Genomic DNA, 19408 nt, shown 5'->3' with positions numbered 1-19408 from the left:
TTGTTTTAAACCGTGCTGGGAGTGAAGAAGGGAATATGGCTCAGGTACATTCTGTGTATGTGGTGCTTGTAGTTGCCTCCTCTGGGAGGAGGCAGACAATACACCAATAAATGAGATAATTTCAGATAATAGTTTTAAAAATATAACAATGTAATGGAGTAGAAGATGACAGGAGGTGAGGGTGAGAGGCTGTATATTATATTTATTTTTATAATGAAAATATTTCAAGAAATCCAAAAGTAGAGTACAATGAATACTAGTACATTCCCCAGATTTAACGATTGTCAGTGTTCTCCACATTTATTTCATTTGGCCATATTCCGATTTTCTTTCATTTTTCCCTTCCTTTTTTCTTCTTTTTTTCTGAAATATTTAAAAATAAATTCCAGATTTCATTCACGTCACCCCTACATTCTTCAGTATGCATCTGTAATAATTAAGGGCTAGGTAAGGTGTTTTTTTTTTAACTTTTGTTGAAATAAGTTTGTAATTCATAAAAATTGTATAAATTATAAACATATGAGAGTACAACATAACCTTACATTTTAATATTAATAATAGTTATAGAAGTTATATATACTATTATAAAGTTATAAATTATTAAATAATTAACATTATAAAACAACATTAAAAATTAAATTATGTAATAGCTATAATCTAGTCACCCAAACTTAGTGACTATTTGAATTTAGGTGCTTTTTTAAAAAAATGGAGACGTGAGTTTTCTTATTTCTCTATTAAACAGTTTATTTATTTTTGTATTTTTTATTTTTTTGGCCTTGCCATGCAGCATTCGGGATCTTAATTCCCAGACCAAGGATCTAAGCTGTGCCCCCAGCAGTGGAAGCGCAGAGTCAGCCACTGGACCACCAGGGAACTCCCTAGATGCTTTTTCTTCCATGTTTTAAAAAATATTTTTATTACAATATAACATACTGTTGAAAAGTACACTTTATCATAAGGTTATAGTTGGCTGAAGAGTCCTTAAGTGAACACATCTGTGTAACTACTACTCTGGCACTTCAGGGTTCTTCTTTGGCAATTTATTTATTAAAGAAATATCTCATTGTTTTATAGTTTCCCACATACCAGACCTATTCAATCTTTCTTCTATTTCTATCTGTTCTCTAAGGTGGTCATTAGATCCAGACTCTAGACCAGGGTCAAATCAGCAATGGTGCTGAGCCGTAATGGAGCCTGGGGCAAAGGAGAAATCAGTGATTCTGATTCTGTCTTTATTTAAACTATTTTGTTCCTAATTGTTTTGCAGTAATTTCTATTTTTAAAAACCTGCATTAAAATGTTGTTTATCTTGATCACTGACTTTTTTGGCATCCCCTAGTATCAGCTCTGGCTAAAGGCTTGATTGGTCTCAGGCTCAATTTTTTGTCAAAAATACCTCATAGCTGACTGTGCATCATGTTAAAACTGACTTGCTTGCTGTCTGGCTGTCTCTGTCTTTGTTATGTTAAAAATGATCAGTGGAGCATAATAACTCTAACCACAACTGTTCCGTATTGCACCGGAAATCCTGGCAAGTAATAGACAGCCTATAAAAGTCATTGGGATGGAAAGGTAGAAATAAGACTGTTTGGGATCACAGATGACATTATTATTTATGAAGAAAATCCCAAGGAATCTATAAAACACACTTCTAGAACTAAGTGTGTTTAGCAAGATCAAGGTCAACACACAAAATCAACCATTTTTCTATACCAACAAATGAACAATTGGAAACTGAAATTCAAAGCATTCAAAAGGTTTTCAAAATTTTAAGAACATTAACACCTATAATAGCATCCAAAAGAATATCATATACTCAGCTATACCTCTAACAAAACATGTGCAGGGTCTATATGGTAAAAACCACAAAACACTGATGAAAGAAATCAAAGAAAACCTTAATAAATGGGAAGACATATTCTGTTCATGTATTAGAAGGTTCGTTATAGCTAATATGTCACACTCAACCAATGGATCCATAAATTTAAGATCATCTTAAACAAATCCCAGTATGATTATTTATAGATATAGATAAGCTGTTTATAGCACTAAAATACCCAAAACAAAGTTGAAAAAGAAGTTGAGACTCTACTACCTGATTTTAATATATATTATATATTATATATATTATATATATTATATATAAATATAATATATATGTTTATACATAATTTAATATATATTCAGTGCAGTTCAGTTCAGTTCAGTTGCTCAGTCGTGTCCAACTCTTTGCGACCCCATGAATCGTAGCACGCCAGGCCTCCCTGTCCATCATCAACTCCCAGAGACTCACGTCCATCGAGTCAGTGATGCCATCCAGCCATCTCATCCTCTGTCGTCCCCTTCTCCTCCTGCCCCCAATCCCTCCCAGCATCAGAGTCTTTTCCAATGAGTCAACTCTTTGCATGAGGTGGCCAAAGTATTGGAGTTTCAGCTTCAGCATCATTCCTTCCAAAGAAATCCCAGGGCTGATCTCCTTCAGAATGGACTGGTTGGATCTCCTTGCAATCCAAGGGACTCTCAAGAGTCTTCTCCAACACCACAGTTCAAAAGCATCAATTCTTCGGCGCTCAACCTTCTTCACGGTCCAACTCTCACATCCATGCATGACCACAGGAAAAACCATAGCCTTGACTAGACGGACCTTTGTTGGCAAAGTAATGTCTCTGCTTTTTAATATGCTCTCAAGGTTGATCATAACTTTCCTTCCAAGGAGTAAGCGTCTTTTAATTTCATGGCTGCAGTCACCATCTGCAGTGATTTTGGAGCCCCCAAAAATAAAGTCTGACACCGTTTCCACTGTTTGCCCATCTATTTCCCATGAACTGATGGGACCAGATGCCATGATCTTTGTTTTCTGAATGTTGAGTTTTAAGCCAACTTTTTCACTCTCCTCTTTCACCTTCATCAAGAGGCTTTTTAGTTCCTCTTCACTTTCTGCCATAAGGGTGGTGTCATCTGCATATCTGAGGTTATTGATATTTCTCCTGGAAATCTTGATTCCAGCCTGTGTTTCTTCCAGCCCAGCGTTTCTCATGATGTACTCTGCATATAAGTTAAATAAGCAGGGTGACAATATACAGCCTTGATGTACTCCTTTTCCTACTTGGAACCAGTCTGTTGTTCCATGTCCAGTTTTAACTGTTGCTTCCTGACCTGCATACAGATTTCTCAAGAGGCAGGTCAGGTGGTCTGGTATTCCCATCTCTTTCAGAATTTTCCACAGTTTATTGTGATCCACACAGTCAAAGGCTTTGGCATAGTCAATAAAGCAGAAATAGATGTTTTTCTGGAACTCTCTTGCTTTTTTCGACGATCCAGCAGATGTTGGCAATTTGGTCTCTGGTTCCTCTGCCTTTTCTAAAGCCAGCTTGAACATCTGGAAGTATTGCTGAAGCCTGGCTTGGAGAATTTTGAGCATTAACTTTACTAGCGTGTGAGATGAGTGCAATTGTGCGGTAGTTTGAGCATTCTTTGGCATTGCTTTTCTTTGGGATTGGAATGAAAACTGACCTTTTCCAGTCTTGTGGCCACTGCTGAGTTTTCAAATTTGCTGGCATATTGAGTGCAGCACTTTCACAGCATCATTTTTTAGGATTTGAAATAGCTCAACTGGAATTCCATCACCTCCACTAGCTTTGTTCGTAGTGATGCTTTCTAAGGCCCACTTGACTTCACATTCCAGGATCTCTGGCTCTAGGTGAGTGATTACACCATCATGATTATCTGGGTTGTGAAGCTCTTTTTTGTACAGTTCTTCTGTGTATTCTTGCCACCTCTTCTTAATATCTTCTGCTTCTGTTAGGTCCATACCATTTTTGTCCTTTATCGAGCCCATCTTTGCATGAAATGTTCCCTTGGTATCTCTAATTTTCTTAAAAAGATCTCTAGTCTTTCCCATTCTGTTGTTTCCCTCTATTTCTTTGCATTGATCGCTGAGGAAGGCTTTCTATAATATATATTATATATATAATTTAATCACTGCAGATGGTGATTGCAGCCATGAAATTAAAAGATGCTTACTCCTTGGAAGAAAAGTTATGACCAACCTAGATAGCATATTAAAAAGCAGAGACATTACTTTGCCAACCAAGGTCTGTCTAGTCAAGGCTATGATTTTTCCAGTGGTCATGTATGGATGTGAAAGTTGGACTGTGAAGAAAGCTGAGCGCCGAAGAATTGATGCTCTTGAACTGTGGTGTTGGAGAAGACTCTTGAGAGTCCCTTGGACTGCAAGGAGATCCAACTGGTCCATTCTAAAGGAGATCGGTCCTGGGTGTTCATTGGAAGGACTGATGCTGAGGCTGAAACTCCAATACTTTGGCCACCTCATGCGAAGAGTTGACTCATTGGAAAAGACTCTGATACTGGGAGGGATTGGGGGCAGGAGGAGAAGGGGACAACGGAGGATGAGATGGCTGGATGGCATCACCGACTTGATGGACATGAGTTTGAGTGAACTCCGGGAGTTGGTGATGGACAGGGAGGCCTGGTCGCAAAGAGTCGGACACGACTGAGTGACTGAACTGAACTGAATATATTATATAATATGTATATTTAATTAATATATATATAATAAAACTACAGTGATCAAAATACCTTGGTATTGACTAAAAGTGAAACAGAACAGAGACTTCAAAAATAGATTCATAAAATATGGTCAATTTTAAGTAGTTTTATTGAGGTACAATTGACATAACAAATTGCACATACTTAAAGTGTCCAATTTGATAAATCTGACATACATATACATCTGTAACACCATCACATCTATCAAGGTAATGAACATATCTCTTATCTCCAAAGGTTGCCTTATGTCTTCTCCTCTCCACCTCCTCATCTTATCTCCTGGCAATCACCAATATGCTTTCTGTCATTTACATTTGCTTACAGTTCTCAAAATTTTATATCAATGGAATCACACAGAATGTACTTTTTTGTCTTGCCTCTTGAATGTGATATAATCGCTTTGAGAATTATCCGTGTTGTAGCATCTATCAATAGTTCATTCTTTTTATTGCTATGCAGTACCCCGTTGTAACCATGCTTATCCATTCTCTTGTTGATGGGCATTCAGGGCTTACCTAGTCTCCTTTTTAGGGATAAAGATGCTAAGAATATCCTGTATGAGTGTTTGTATGGAAATATGCTTTTATTTCTCTTGAGTAAATATCTTGGAGTATAATGGCTGGATTATATGGGAACTGTGTGTTTAACTTTCAAAGAAACTAACAAACTGTTTTCCTAAGTTGTTATACCATTTTACATTTCTACCAGCAGAGTTCCAGCTCTGTGACACTCTTGCTAGCCTAAAAAGTGCATGATGATTATTTGTTGTGGTTTTAATCTGAATGTTCCTAACGTGGAAATTGAATGTCTTTTCACATGCTTATTTACCATCGGTATATCTTCTTTTGTGAAGTGTCTGTTCACAGTTTGAAAGCAATTCAATAGATGTCTATCAACAGATAGTGCTAGAACAACTGGATATTCATATGTAAATTTGAGCCTCAACTATCCCTCAAATTATATACAAACATTACTGAAAATGCATCATAAATATAAACGTAAAATTTTAAAAGTTATGAAACTCTTAGATTCAAAATATATGAGAAAATATTTGGATTCTTGGATCACAAAAGATCCTTTAAATAATTGAGTTTATTGAATTAAAGGGGCTTCCCTGGTGGCTCAGACAGTAAAAAAAATCTGCCTGCAATATGGGAGACCCAGGTTCAATTCCTGGGTCAGGAAGATCCCCTGGAGAAGGAAATGGCAACCCACTCCAGTATTCTTGCTTGGAAAATCCCATGGACAGAGGAGCCTGGAGGGCTACAGTCTATGGGGTCACAAAGAGTCGGACATGACTGAGCAACTAACACCTTAGTGTTACAAAAGACACTGTTAAGGGAATGAAAAGATAAGCCACAGACTGGCATCCAGAGTATATAAAGAACTCTCAAAACTCAACAGTAAGTAAACCAACAACCCAATTTTTTAAACAGACCAAAGAATTGAACATGTACTTCACCAAAGAAGATATACAGATGGCAAGTAAATATATGAACAGATATCCACATCAGTCGTCATCACAAAAATGTAGATTAAAAACCACAGTGATGTTCCATTACGTACCTATCAGAACAACTAATATAAAAATTCTGATAATACAAAATGTCCACAAGGATATGGAGCAAGTGGAACTCTCATACATGGCTGGCGAGAATGCAATATGATACAGGACAGGCCTCTAGATAATAGTGTGGTATTTTCTTATAAAGATAAAAATATACTTAAAAACATATATTTTACCTTTTGACTGAGCTATCTCCTCTGTAGGTATTCATCTATTACAGAGAAGTGAAAACTTATATCCACACAAAAACCTGTGTATTAATTTTTAATAGCAGCCTTATTCATAATTTTCCCAAACTGGAAATGACTCAAATATTCTCCTGTGAGTAAATGGATTGGAAAAAAAATGGTGATCTGTCCACAAATAGAAATATATTTGTGGATATATAGAAATATATATAGAATATAGAAATATATCCACTGCTGCTGCTGCTAAGTCACTTCAGTCGTGTCTGACTCTGTGCGACCCCATAGATGGCAGCCCACCAGGCTCCCCCGTCCCTGGGATTCTCCAGGCAAGAACAGTGGAGTGGGTTGCCATTTCCTTCTCCAGTGCATGAAAGTGAAAAGTCAAAGTGAAGTCGCTCAGTCGTGTCCGACCCTTAGTGACCCCATGGACTGCAGCCTACCAGGCTCCTCCATCCATGGGATTTTCCAGGCAAGAATACTGGAGTGGGGTGCCATTGCCTTCTCCAATATATCCACTAGTCAGGAAAAAAAAAAAAGGAATGGGCTATTGCTACCACACAACAACTTGCATAACTCTCAAATGCATTATTCTAGGTAAAAGAAATCAGCCTCAAAAGATAATATACTCTATGACACCCTTCATATCGCAGTCTGGAAAAGGCAAAACTGTAAGAACAGATGAATGGTTGCCATGGGGAGGGGCCAGAAACTGACTATACGAGGGCAGCATGAGGAGATTCTTTTGGGTGTACATGTTGTTTTGTATCCTGTTTATGGCAGTGATTACAAAAATCTATGCATGTATAAAACCTCATAGGACTGAACAACAACAAAAATGGAGTTTACTGTATGTACATTTTTTTAAAAAGTAATGAAAATGGTTGATGAGTATATGCCACCTAATCCATCCTTGGCTGGCTAGCTGTGCTATGCTCAGTCATGTCCAGCTCCTTGTGATCCTGTGGACTGTAGCTCTCCAGGCTCCTCTGTCTGTGGAATTCTCCAGGCAAGAATACTAGAGTGGGTTGCCATTTCCTTCTCCTGGGGGGGTCTTCCCCACCCAGGGATGAACCTGCATCTCCTGCAATGGCAGACAGATTCTTTACCACCTGGGAAGCCCATCCTCATCAGTCCCCCAGACCTGAAGCGCTTGGTACCAAGGCCAGTGTGGCTGGAGCTAGGGGATGGGAGGAGATACAGTGAATTCAGACAGAAGGGCAGGGCGAGCCCATGGAGAGCCATAGAAAGAGTTGGAAAGGAATCTGTTCGTGCTGCGATGTGGAAAATGAATCTGTAACAGTGAATTATGGGAAAAGGGATTTTTCATTACAAAAAAAAGATTGATTAAAAAGAAATGTTATCATAGCTTGAGAAGAGAGGTCCAAATAATTGGAACATTGAACTGGGACTGAGGACTGGGAGGGACAAAAAACAGTCTGCATTTAAAATGTGGTTTTGTCTTGCGGTTAGAGTGAATTTCCATGTCTAGCTAACTCTGAGGATGAAGGGTCAGGGCTCCTCTCGATGTCTTTTCTTGGCTTTCTGTCTCAGAATAAACAAACGTGGTGTCTCCAAGCTTTCTTGAGGGTCCCAGGTACAGGGTGATCCAACCCAGACCACAGGAGCCTTACAGCCAGTTTACAGTGTGGGTCCTGTTGCTATAAACACACCACTCAGGAGGCCCCGGGCAAGTTTGAACACCTACTGGAACTTGTTTCTATGTCATCCTGACTCCCCCTGGATAAAGGAGGCTCAACCGTGGAGCACAGAGCATCACAGGAAGGGCCTGCACCTCTGACCTCAGAAAGCACTGGAAAATGAGACTATTGGAAGGCCCATGAGTCACCACTTTAGTGTCTTCTCATTTAACGCAGAAAAGAGATGATGCTTAAGCACCAATAGAAGTGTCTATTTGCTGGACCCTGTGGCTGGTAGCAAAAATGCCAACTCAAATACCAACAAAATGGCTATACAGATATTAATCCTGTGAGAGAGAGACAGAGAGAGAAAGAGAGGGGGAGAGAGAGAGGAGAGAGAGAGAGGTTTAAGCCTGCACATCACGGATTCCTTCCTTTTTGTCTCCACCATGTAGCCAATTCCCATTCAAAGGGGGCATTTCATTTAGTTCCTGAATTGTTTCTGTACCTCTTTCCTGCTTTGTTTCTCCTCTTCAAAGCCCTGGTCACCCTGGTCATGAGCGAATGTCTCCTCTTGGAATCACTTAGCGTGAGGACTGCAGCCAAGCTCTGTGGCTCAATTTCAAGTTCCCTTTTAAATGGAACCACTGGACACACTTTGCCCATGAGATCCTAGTCACTGAGTTTACTGAAAACAAAGTGGAGTCTCTGACTCAGGGATTTAATTCTCTGCCTACACAAACATTGGTAATCACTCTGCTAAAAACAAAACAAGGCAAAAATAGACTTTAAAAACTGAAAATAAAAATTTCCTTTAATTAGCACCAGAAAACCCAGTGCAGGAGTCTTGGTTGGTGAGTTCCCCAGAACATCTAATGCATTGCCTTTCAATGTGTTCATCAGAGTCAATTTTAAAGCGGAAACAGGACCAAGATACACCTAGGAAAATAGCGAACAAAAATAAGACTTGGGGACTTACCTGATGGTCTAATGGCTAAGCCTCTGGGCTCCCAATGCAGGGGTCCCCCCAGGACTGGATTCCTTAGTCAGGGAACTAGATCCTGAATGCAGCAATTTAAAAAATCCTGCATGCCTCAAAGAAAATCAAAGACCCCACATGCCACCACCAAGACCTGGCACAACCAAATAAATAAATTAATCAAAAACAAAACAAAAAATACAAGACCTGATCTGGATGTCAGGAGAGGTGGGCTCTAGACACAGATCTCAGATGTCAGTGACCCTTGCCCCCCAGGCTTCTCAGTTTCCTCTTATGGAAAATTAACAACTAGAACGTGATCTGTATCTCCAAAAATTCCTATACTGGCTTGGTGGTGATTTAGTCGCTCAGTCGTGTCCAACTCTTGCAATCCCCGTGGACTGTAGCCCGCCAGGCTCCTTTGTCCATGGGATTCTCCAGGCAAGAATACTGGAGTGGGTAGCTATGTCCTTCTCCCGCGGATCTTCCCAACCCAGAAATTGCAGGTCTCCTGCATTGCAAGCAGATTCTTTACCGACTGAGATATGAAGGAAGCCCCATACCTGCTTAGACGCTCAAATGTTTATTTTGGTCTTAAATTGTTGACTTTCTACTCACCATATATATCCTTGTATCTATGGGAAGTCTCTGCCTGAATGTCCTGCTGTTAAACCAAAACAATCAAGTTAAAAATCACACCTCTGGATCAGCCCTCTCAGTCAACCATCCTTCTCCCAGCCTTCTATCTCAGTGATGAAGGAATTTATGGTACAACCTAAATGATAGCCCTCCTTCCCTTCGTAAGTGTTCCCTTCCTCCCTCTATATTTGGGAGAGTAAGCATTGTTTCCCTTGTCCCATGTCTGAGTTTCCCTGCCCTCTGTCCCTCTGAGTCTGGCTCTCTTCCTGGCTCTGGGTTCTGTGTGGGTCACGACTCAGGTCAGCGATCACCCCCAACATCCTGTTGCTTACTGAATAATGGTCTACCTTCAGGGAAAGGCATAGATATGTGTCTCTTCTCTCTCCACAATATTATCACACAATCACGAATAAATAAATGTTTCACATTTCCCTGTTGGCTCAGATGGTAAAGAATCTGCCTGCAATGCATCAGACCTGGATTAGATTCCTGGGTTGGGAAGATCCTCTGGAGAAGGGAATGGTAACCCACTCCAGTATTCTTGTCTGAGTAATCCCATGGACAGAGAAGCCTGGAGGCTACAGTCCATGGGGTCACAGAGTTGGACACGATTGAGTGACTAACACTTTCACTTTCACACTTACAGACTTTACTAAAGGTTTTAAGAATTAAAGTTACAACAAATTAGACAGAATTTTAAGCAGGCATTAACACCATTTTTCATGGAAAAACATCCAAGAAATTAAATGTTTTATAGGAGGAAATTCTTTTGGTGGGGGCTCTCTAGAACCTGATTTTGCTCCTTTGATCTTAGATCTGCCTTCCTTTTGGAGAGGCAGTTTCCTCTTCAAAACATCTCAGCTCTGGGGTGTGCATGCCTTCCCATGTTTAAGAAATACCACCTCCCACCTATAGGCACTGGTCTGACACAGGGATCTCCACCCACCCCCATGCAACTCCCCAGGAGTTCATTAAGCCAAGGCTTTAGTTATTCCATCCAGAATGGCCCAGCCAAGTCATACAGGATGCACTTGGACCCTCCAAGTCCTTCAGAGCCAGATAAGCTGTGGGGGATGTGGGGACACCATGAGTGAGTGAGCGAAAGTCGCTCAGTTGTGTCTGACTCTTTGCGACCCCATGGACTATACAGTCCATGGAATTCTCCAGGCCAAAATACTGGAGTGGGTAGCCCTTTCCTTCTCCAGGAGATCTTCCCAACCCAGGAATCGAACCCAGGTCTCCAGCATTTCTGGCAGATTCTTTACCAGCTGAGCCACAAGAGAAGCCCAGTTCCTAGGATAGCATAGAGTACCTATAGACCCTTAAGGAGAAAAGAAACACTTTCCCCCTAACTTCCTGTACTTTGCAAGGCTGCCCCCTTGAAATTTCACTTAGCATTCTTTTGGTGACCAGAATATACTTCCATGCTTAACGCTTTCTCCACCCTTTCTTCTTTCCAATTGCACTCCCTTAGTCTGGCTAAGAATAAGAAAAGGGGCCGACTGGCCATATACTTTTTATTAGTAGCTTGTGGGGCTTCTCAAAGACCACCCCCTCTGGAGACCTGGAACATATTCCTTGCAATGTGAGAGATGGATGAAATTCTTAGCTGATGGGCCCATGCTGCTCTCAATTCCTGTATGAAAGGGGGTAGTGAGGAAAGCATGTGTATGTAAGGGAGTAATTCTCCCAGTTATAATAGCAATAAAAAGGGTGATGTCTGACCTGTGCTCACCAATTTTTACAGCATCTTTCAATCCTGACTGCACACTAGAATCACCTGGAGAGCTTTAAAAATACCAAGGCCTCACCCTTGAACTATTAAATCAGAATCTCTGGGAGTGAGATCTGGGCATTGCTGTTTTTAAAAGCCTGTAGGTGATTCTGCTGGGCAGCAGGGCTGAGAATCACGGATGTGTGGGGGGTGGGAAATAATCACAGCTGGAAAAGGTCACGTTTGTTGCCCCTGGAATGAATTCTGCAGCCCCAGGCAGTCTAGTTCCATCAGGCTCCTTTCAGCTTCCAAGAGTCTCAGTGAGATTTCAAATAGAGTGAAGACGGAGGTTATTGGGTTCCTATGATGCAGCCCTTATGGAGGGTCTGGAATGACTGCTATCATCCGTCCCAGTGAAAGTTTCCCACCGCATTAGCAGACTCTTATTTTTAATATAAGGAAATGGCTGCAGTTACTATACAGCGCCTGATAGAGAGTGGACTCTCAACAGATACAGTACTTGTTGAAATAATGAATTATTTCAGCAGAGCATTAATGGGCCGTTTCCCTCTTCTACCACGAGATGGCGACCTTACAAAAGATCAGTGTTAGAACAGTGTTTCAACTCCGCCAAAACAGAAAAAGGGATGAACAGCAGAAGCTGAAGGTAAAAAACAGCATATTTTGGATGTATGGGTGTATGGTGGGGAGGGGAGCCATGGCTTTTGTTTTCCGCTCTTTATCCTTTTTATTTATTTATCATTTTTGGCTGCACTGGGTCTTTGTTGCTCTGCGCAGGCTATCTCTAATTGTAGAGAGCAGGCTTCTTCCTGCGGTGGTTTCTCTTGTTGCGGAGTGCAGGCTCTAGGGCTCAGTAGTTGTGGCTCGAGGGCTCAGTTGCCTTGGTTGCCTCGCGGCATGTGGGATCTTAGTTCTTGGATCAGGGATCGAACCCCGTGCCCCCTGCATTAAAAGGCAGATGCTTAAACACTGGACCACCAGGGAAGTCTCTATTTATCCCTTCAAAAAAGTGGATCAACAAAATTCAAAGCGGTTTAAAAAAAAAAAGAGAATGCAGTGAATTCACATGGCTCATCTCTCTCCTAGGAGGCTAAGCTCCTTGGTTGACATCTGTGAGCTCATGGCATTTCCAGAAGGTAGGCCAGGGCCAAGCACTAAGCTACTTTACATGTAAGGACAATAAGTGGCCCCAGTTTGGTTGCTCTGCCAATAATCCTCTGCCAGAAAACATGTTTTCAAGTTACGCTGGTCTCTCGCTCTCTTCACCACCTGGGGAATTTTGGGAAACAGCTAATCTGTGGAAACAAAGATACAGTCAGTTATGTAAAAGAATCTGCCTGCCAATGCAGGAGAAATACAAGATATGGATTCAGTCCCTGGATAGGGAAGATCCCCTGGAGGAGGAAACAGCAACCCACTCCAGTATTCTTGCCTGGAGAATCCCATGGACAGAGGGGCCTGGGGGGCTATAGTCCATGGGGTTACAGAGTCAGACACGACTGAGTAACTAAGTACATACATCAGTTAATAAAACCTCTGGGCAAGCCCCTTTAATGAAGTTGGCCTTAGCATTGGGGAAGCTTGGTAGGATTTCTTGTCCACATGTTGGTGCTTGGAGAGGCAGGGGAGTGACATCTCATGAGCAGTGTTTGATTGACAGGCTGAGATCTACATCTTAGTATCTAAAGAGTGTGTACTCCAGGCGATGGGCGGTTCCACCCTGCCTCGGCTGCGTGCTGCTTCTGGAACACTGGGCCCCAGGAGATCCATCATGGCCAGAGGGGCAGGACTGCCTCCCTTGCCATCTGTTCCTGCAGCACTCAAGCTGACCAGGGAGCCAGTCACTTGACCCTGGAGGGGAGAGGAGGCAGAGATGGCACGTGGGGATGGCCTACTGGTGACTAAAGTCTTTCTACTGCTGGGTGCTCTGGAGAGGAAATCATAAATGCAGTCTTCAGGGCATCTGAGCCCTCCTTCGCTATGTCTCTAGGAAGTATCCTGCCCCTTCTCCAGGTTGACTGTTCTAGATCCTCACCACTATGCTCTCATTCCGTCCTGACTCCCCTTGTCAGCAGATGGCTTTGCTGCCTAGTTCCCAGAGAAAGCTGAGACTGTGCACCACGAAATCCCTCAACTTCCAGCTTCCCTCCTACAAAGGTATTTATGTCTGTGGCCCCCCACACCCTCCCAGTGACGTCAGAGAGCAGAGGTGTCTCACTCTATGGAGACCAGATTCTCTCTGCCTATGTTCTGGCTTCCAGAGCCTTCAGCTCCTCCCAGGCTTCCTCTGGGGCTTCGCTCTACCAGCTTTCATCTCTCTCTGCTTTTCTGGCTCTTTCCACGTGCAAACTCCCCCATCTTAAAAAAAAATGAAACAGGGACTTCCCTGGTGGTCCAGTGGTAAAGAATTCACTGCAGGGGACAGGGGTTTGATCTCTGGTTGGGGAACTAGGATCCCACATGCTTCGGAGCAGTTAAGCACACACAACACAAATACCACACAACACAAATACTGAGCCTTCGCCCTCCAGAGTCCAAAGCACAACTAGAGAGCCCGAGCGCTATAGCTCCTGAAGCTGCATGCTGCAACTAGGTAGCCTGTGGGCCACATCAAAAGATCCCAAATGACACAACTAAGACCTGACATGCCCAGATGAATAAATAAAATGAAACAAAACAAAATAAAACCTACTGTAGCCCTTTCTCAAGTCTGTCTCAGGTCCCTCACTCCTAAGCACTCAGCTTCAGATGGGGCGCAGGTGTAGAGACACAGGGGGTGAGGGAGGGGGAGAAGCCCCTTCCCCTTCTTCTCCCCACCCTATCAGTGGTCTGTTACCACTCAGTGGTGGAGCAGAGAAAGGAGACGCAGGGCCCCAGCAGCAGCACTGCTGAGCAAATGTGACAGTGACCTTGAGGTTGAGCTGTTGACATCCGAGCTGGCATTGGAGGCTTCTGTGGGCAGTGAAAGCCTCTGTCCTAGGTTACTCCTGACCTCGCCTCCTGCCAAATCTCGCCTTCAGTCTCCAAGACCGAGGCCCAAGTGGACACGAGCCAGGCAAGAAGCCTGTCCTTTCTGAGATCAAACGGAGGCAGGAGCACTCAGGGTGAGGGATGGGTGGGTGTGCTCTGGGCCGAGGCCAGAGTGGGTAGCCAATGGGCAGGTGCTGCCTGGAGATGAAATGAATTGCGAGAGGGGGCTTGGAGTAATGTTCAAGTCGCTCTCCAAGTTTGAAGAGCAGAGAATGCTCATGCTCAGAATCTTGTCCAGGAAGTCTTCAGGCTGGCCTTGGTGTCACAGTCATGCCCCTGCCTCAGGCTGAGTGTGTCCCCCTCTGAGATGCTGTTGCTGGGCACTGACTCGAAGGCCTCCTGGGTGCCTGCTCTTCAATTGCCCTAATCATTGTAACAAAAACAGCATTGTCTGAGCTCATTCTATGTGTCCAGCAATATGCTAAATATTCTGCATACCTCATCTCAGTGCATTTAATCATCCCCAACACTATGAAGTAAGTTTTATGATCTCCAGCTCGTAAAAGAGGAAGTTGAGATATAAAGATGTCAAGTCACCACCCAAGTTTATGTGTGAGACTAATGAGCAATGGAGCCAGATTTTGAGCCCCACTCTGTTTGACTCTGGGCTTCCCTGGTAGCTCAGCTGGTAAAGAATCTGCCTGCAATGCAGGAGACCTTGGTTCAATTCCTGGGTTGGGAAGATCCCCTGGAGAAGGGATAGACTACCCGCTCCAGTATTCTTGGACTTCCCTGGTGGCTCAGATGGTAAAGAATCTGCCTGAAGTTCGGGAGACCTGGGTTCGATCCCTGGGTTGGGAAGATCTCCTGGCATGGCAACCCATTCCAGCATTCATGCCTGGAGAACCCCCATGGACAGAGGAGCCTGGAGGGCTACAGTCCAGGGGATCACAAAGAGTCGGACACAACTGAGCGACTGAGCGCAGCACAGCTGTTTGGCTCCATGCCCTTCTGATTCTATAGCCCAAATGGCTATAACAAGGATGAGTTTGTTTCAACACGCGCAGGCGCAGGAGAAGTCATATACTAACAGCAAGATGCTAGTACCAGCTGTTACCGGGAGCTCTCACCTAAGCTCATTTTTCCAATTGAAAACAAGAGGCAAACTGATATGCCAAAGCTTTATGGGGAGTGAGTTAATCCCAGGCCAGATACTGAGGGAACTAGGACTGGGCAGACAAAGAGCAAAGCACATGCAAAGCGGTCCATTACTGAACTGACTGCGGTGCCACGAGAAACTGAACGAATGGCTCAGCCATGCTGAATGTCTCTGGAAGACCATGTGAAGTCACTGTACCCAGGAACAGTCTGCTCGGGAGAAGACTTAGGAATCTCTGTTGCTTCCTCCCTGTCTTGGGTCTCTTGTTGGTCAAAATTCAGCCTGTGGGGCATTAACTCTGTTGTACTTATGGGTCGCAAAGAGTCAGACGTGACTGAGCGACTGAACTGAACTTATGGGCTGTGTAGCTGGGCCCCCTGGGCAGCTTTGAGGCCAGACTCAGTGAGTCCAGGTCTGGATGGACATGTGTCCAGGGGCTGTTTCAGTTCCTCCGATCATGGGGGACATAATAAAGGTCATGCCCAAACCCGAAAATGACCCGAGGATGGCTGAGGCAGTCTGTTGTGTTAGGAGGTAAGGAACAGTCACAGCACAGCTTCTCCAATGAGCAGGGACAGGAAAAGAGCTTGGTGGGAGGCCTGTGGGCTGGAGCAAATTTACTTTCCATTCCCTTTAAGTCTACATCCAATTTCCTCGGCATGCATCCAGGACCTTGCATGGGGTGGCCCTAGCCTATTGTTTCAAGCTAGTCCACAGCACCTCCATCCACACCCCAGGCAGGGCCACCATCAGCCCATGAAGCACCTACATATGAATAAGAAAAAGGCACCTCTCTAAGTGGCCACAGCCCTGTGGCTCTGGCTCTGGCTGGCAGAATGGTGTTTGGGTGTAAATTAGAAAAATAAAACACTCTTCCTGGTCACAGCTCACACCAGAGTGTACAGCTGGATTTTCAAGTGTCCTCTGGCCACCGGGCACAGAGGCTTGGCCAACCACAGTAAATCCTGGATGAGGAAACAGGCCTACAGAGGTAGACGCCCTTGCCCAGAGTCACAGAGACCTGCCAGACACAGGGCTCAGCTTCTGACCTGAATTCAGCCTCTGCCTCCTACTTCACCCAAGGCTCAGCTGGGCAGCTTGGAGCGACCCCTCCTCCAGCCCACACAGAAATAATTTATGAAATTTCCCAGGTGTGTCTGGCATTGACCCCATGTTCTGGCCTGCTCTAGTGCCCACAGCTGTGAGAAAGGGTTGTACCCCCGCTTTCTCCCAGCCACCACCCCGTGACCTCCAGAGAATCAGCCCCTGGGGGCTGTGCCAATGACCTCATGGGGAACTGCTGCCCACTGACTTCCTGTTTTTATATTCTTTCCTCCTCTGCTTGTTTTTTCTGCTTTGTTGTTCTTTGATCATTTTTGGTTCTCCACCCCCCGGCCATTCTGCAGAAACTAAACTTGATTTTTTGTGATTATTTAAAATCCGTGTTTAGACAAAGAGATCTCATACTTCTCTTCTGTCCATTTGGGGAATTGGAGTTGAGGGTAATTGCCCCCCACCCCACCCCACCCCTTTTTCTCTCTCCTCATTCCCCATGGTTTATCTCCCAAATGACGTTCTTCAGGTTCCACAGCCCATGAGAAGCAAACTCAGAAACTGTGTCTGCAAGGACCATGTGACTTCAGGATTCTGCTTCTACTAGAGATCTTCCTTCAATTGGATGCTGTACTAGATGGAAGGGAAGAGATCTGCCAGCTTCCCCACTGTCATATCCTCAGCTCCAGGAAACTGCAGACAGAGCCCCTACGGAAAAAACCACACGCTTCTCCATTTCTTCCAAGATCAAGGGCAAATTCCGTAGCACGCATCAAAGAGCCTCCAAAGGGTGGGCGGCCCAGGGTCGCTTTCCACCCTAGTCCGTTGTTACTGCATCTGCTTCTCCCTCCTTCCACCCTCTTTTCTCTGTTCCAGCCACGCTAATCTCCTTACCTTTCCTGGAAACACTGTGCTCCTTCTTGCCTCCCCACTTTCACGCTTGCTGTTCCTCTGCCTGGAATTCTCTTCCCTTTCTTCCTTGGGAATTCTTATTTACCCTTCAAAGCCTAACTAAAACGTCACCTTCTCAAGGATGACTTAACCGTGTCCTCCAAGCTGAATTTGTTACCCCTTCTTCTGTGTTCCTTTGGCTCCTTTTTCCTAAGAGGAAATATAAATGTATTATAAAAGTAAATATAGGGAAGCCCAGTGGTTAAGAATCTTGCTTGCAATGCATAGGTTCGCTCCCTGGTCAGGGAACTAAGATGCCACATACCTGTGGCCCCCATGCCACAACAAAGACCCAGCACAGCCAAAAAGAAAAAAAACAGGAGTAAATATAAATGTTTATAACCTCATTCATCACTTCCCTCGTGGCTCAGATGGTAAAGAATCTGCCTGCAATGCAGAAGACCCAGGTTCAACCCCTGGAACAGGAAGATCCCTTGGAGAAGGGAATGGAAGCCCACTCCAGTATTCTTACCTGGGAAATCCCATGGACAGAGGAACCTGATGGAGTCCAGTCCATGGGGTCGCATAGAGCTGGACAGGACTGAGCGACAAACACACACAATTCAACCTCATTTAGGTGCTCTCTTAGGTGGTATTTGAGTCTCTTGAGCATTGCCTTTTTTGTTACTGTATAATAGTTTCCTCCTCTCCTTTATTGAATTAGTCCTGTGTGTTTATATTTATTTGCTTGTAAGTCTCTGAGACAAATGTTTCTCTTTATTCTGTGTATGCCTAGGAATGTGTGTGTGAAAGTTTGTGGTATGTATGAAAGTTTTACTGATTACAGTGTTGAAATATGATTTATGCCACAAAGGTCTGTGGGGCAATCCCTCATGGGAAGGCGTGAACTGAAAAGGTTGGTGACTCTCAGCGTTGGTCTCAGAGGAGATTATGGTTCATTTAACAGGAAGCCAGAACCTGTGGCAGGTGGGAAAGGAAATTCTTATGTCTTCAGGGCAGTGCTTATCAAAATATAGCTTGTGATCCAACCATATCAAAATCACCTGGGGATGGGGGTCGGGAGGTGGGACTTGTTAAAAATTCAGACTCCAGGGCTCAAATTCAAGCCTTTTGAATCTAGCTCTCTGGGGGTAGTTCCCAGGAATCTGCCTTTTAATAAACTGCTGGGAGGTTTTTCTGCACCAGCCTTTGAGAACCACTGATCCAGGTGTTTTGGGAGCTGGAGTGCATGCTACTGAAACCTGTGCTTGTCAAGGTCACTCGTTGTCACACCTTCTGAATGTTCAGTCTACTAGCTGCTCCCCGGCCTCATTCTCCGGCTCTTGGTGGTTTGGGACTCGGAGGAGCATGGCCTCTTTTTTGAATCTCTTCACTCCCTCATGTTCTGTGAAGCCCTCTGTTCCCGGTTCATATCCTGACTCTTGACTCATTCTTTTCCATAGTCCCCACCTGTCTCCTCTTCCTCCAAATGCTCCCTCACTCCTGGGGCCTCTCTCAGGTTTTGACCTCAGCCCTGTCCTTGACATTCCACACCACACCCGTGGCTTCCTCCGATGACTGTGGACACTGACGGTGGCCAAGTTTATGTTTCCAGCACTGATGCTCTCCCCAGATTCTGTCCTATACACATACCTCCCTATGGGAGGGTCCACTGAAATGGTCCAGGCCTCCCACATTGCACATTTCCAAGACCTTTCTGTGCATCTTCCTCTTATACTTCTTCTCTCTGTGGACCCTGAGCTGGACATCTAAGGGTCATTCCACCTCTGAGTGTCACCTTGGACAAGTGACCTATCTTTCTGTGCCTCCACCTCCTCATCTGAAATATGGGCATCATGATAGTTCCTGTCTTGATGGATTGTGAGGATTAATTGAATTTGTGCCTATAAAGGGCTCAGAATAGTAGCGGGCGTGGTGCACGTGCTCAATAAACACCAGCTATTAATAATAATGAGTCAACTCTTCGCGTGAGGTGGCCAAAGTATTGGAGTTTCAGC

Source organism: Bos javanicus, chromosome 10 (genome assembly GCF_032452875.1).
Source record: "Bos javanicus breed banteng chromosome 10, ARS-OSU_banteng_1.0, whole genome shotgun sequence".
In the NCBI taxonomy this organism is placed as follows: Eukaryota; Metazoa; Chordata; class Mammalia; order Artiodactyla; family Bovidae; genus Bos; species Bos javanicus.
This window is presented reverse-complemented; position numbering follows the sequence as displayed.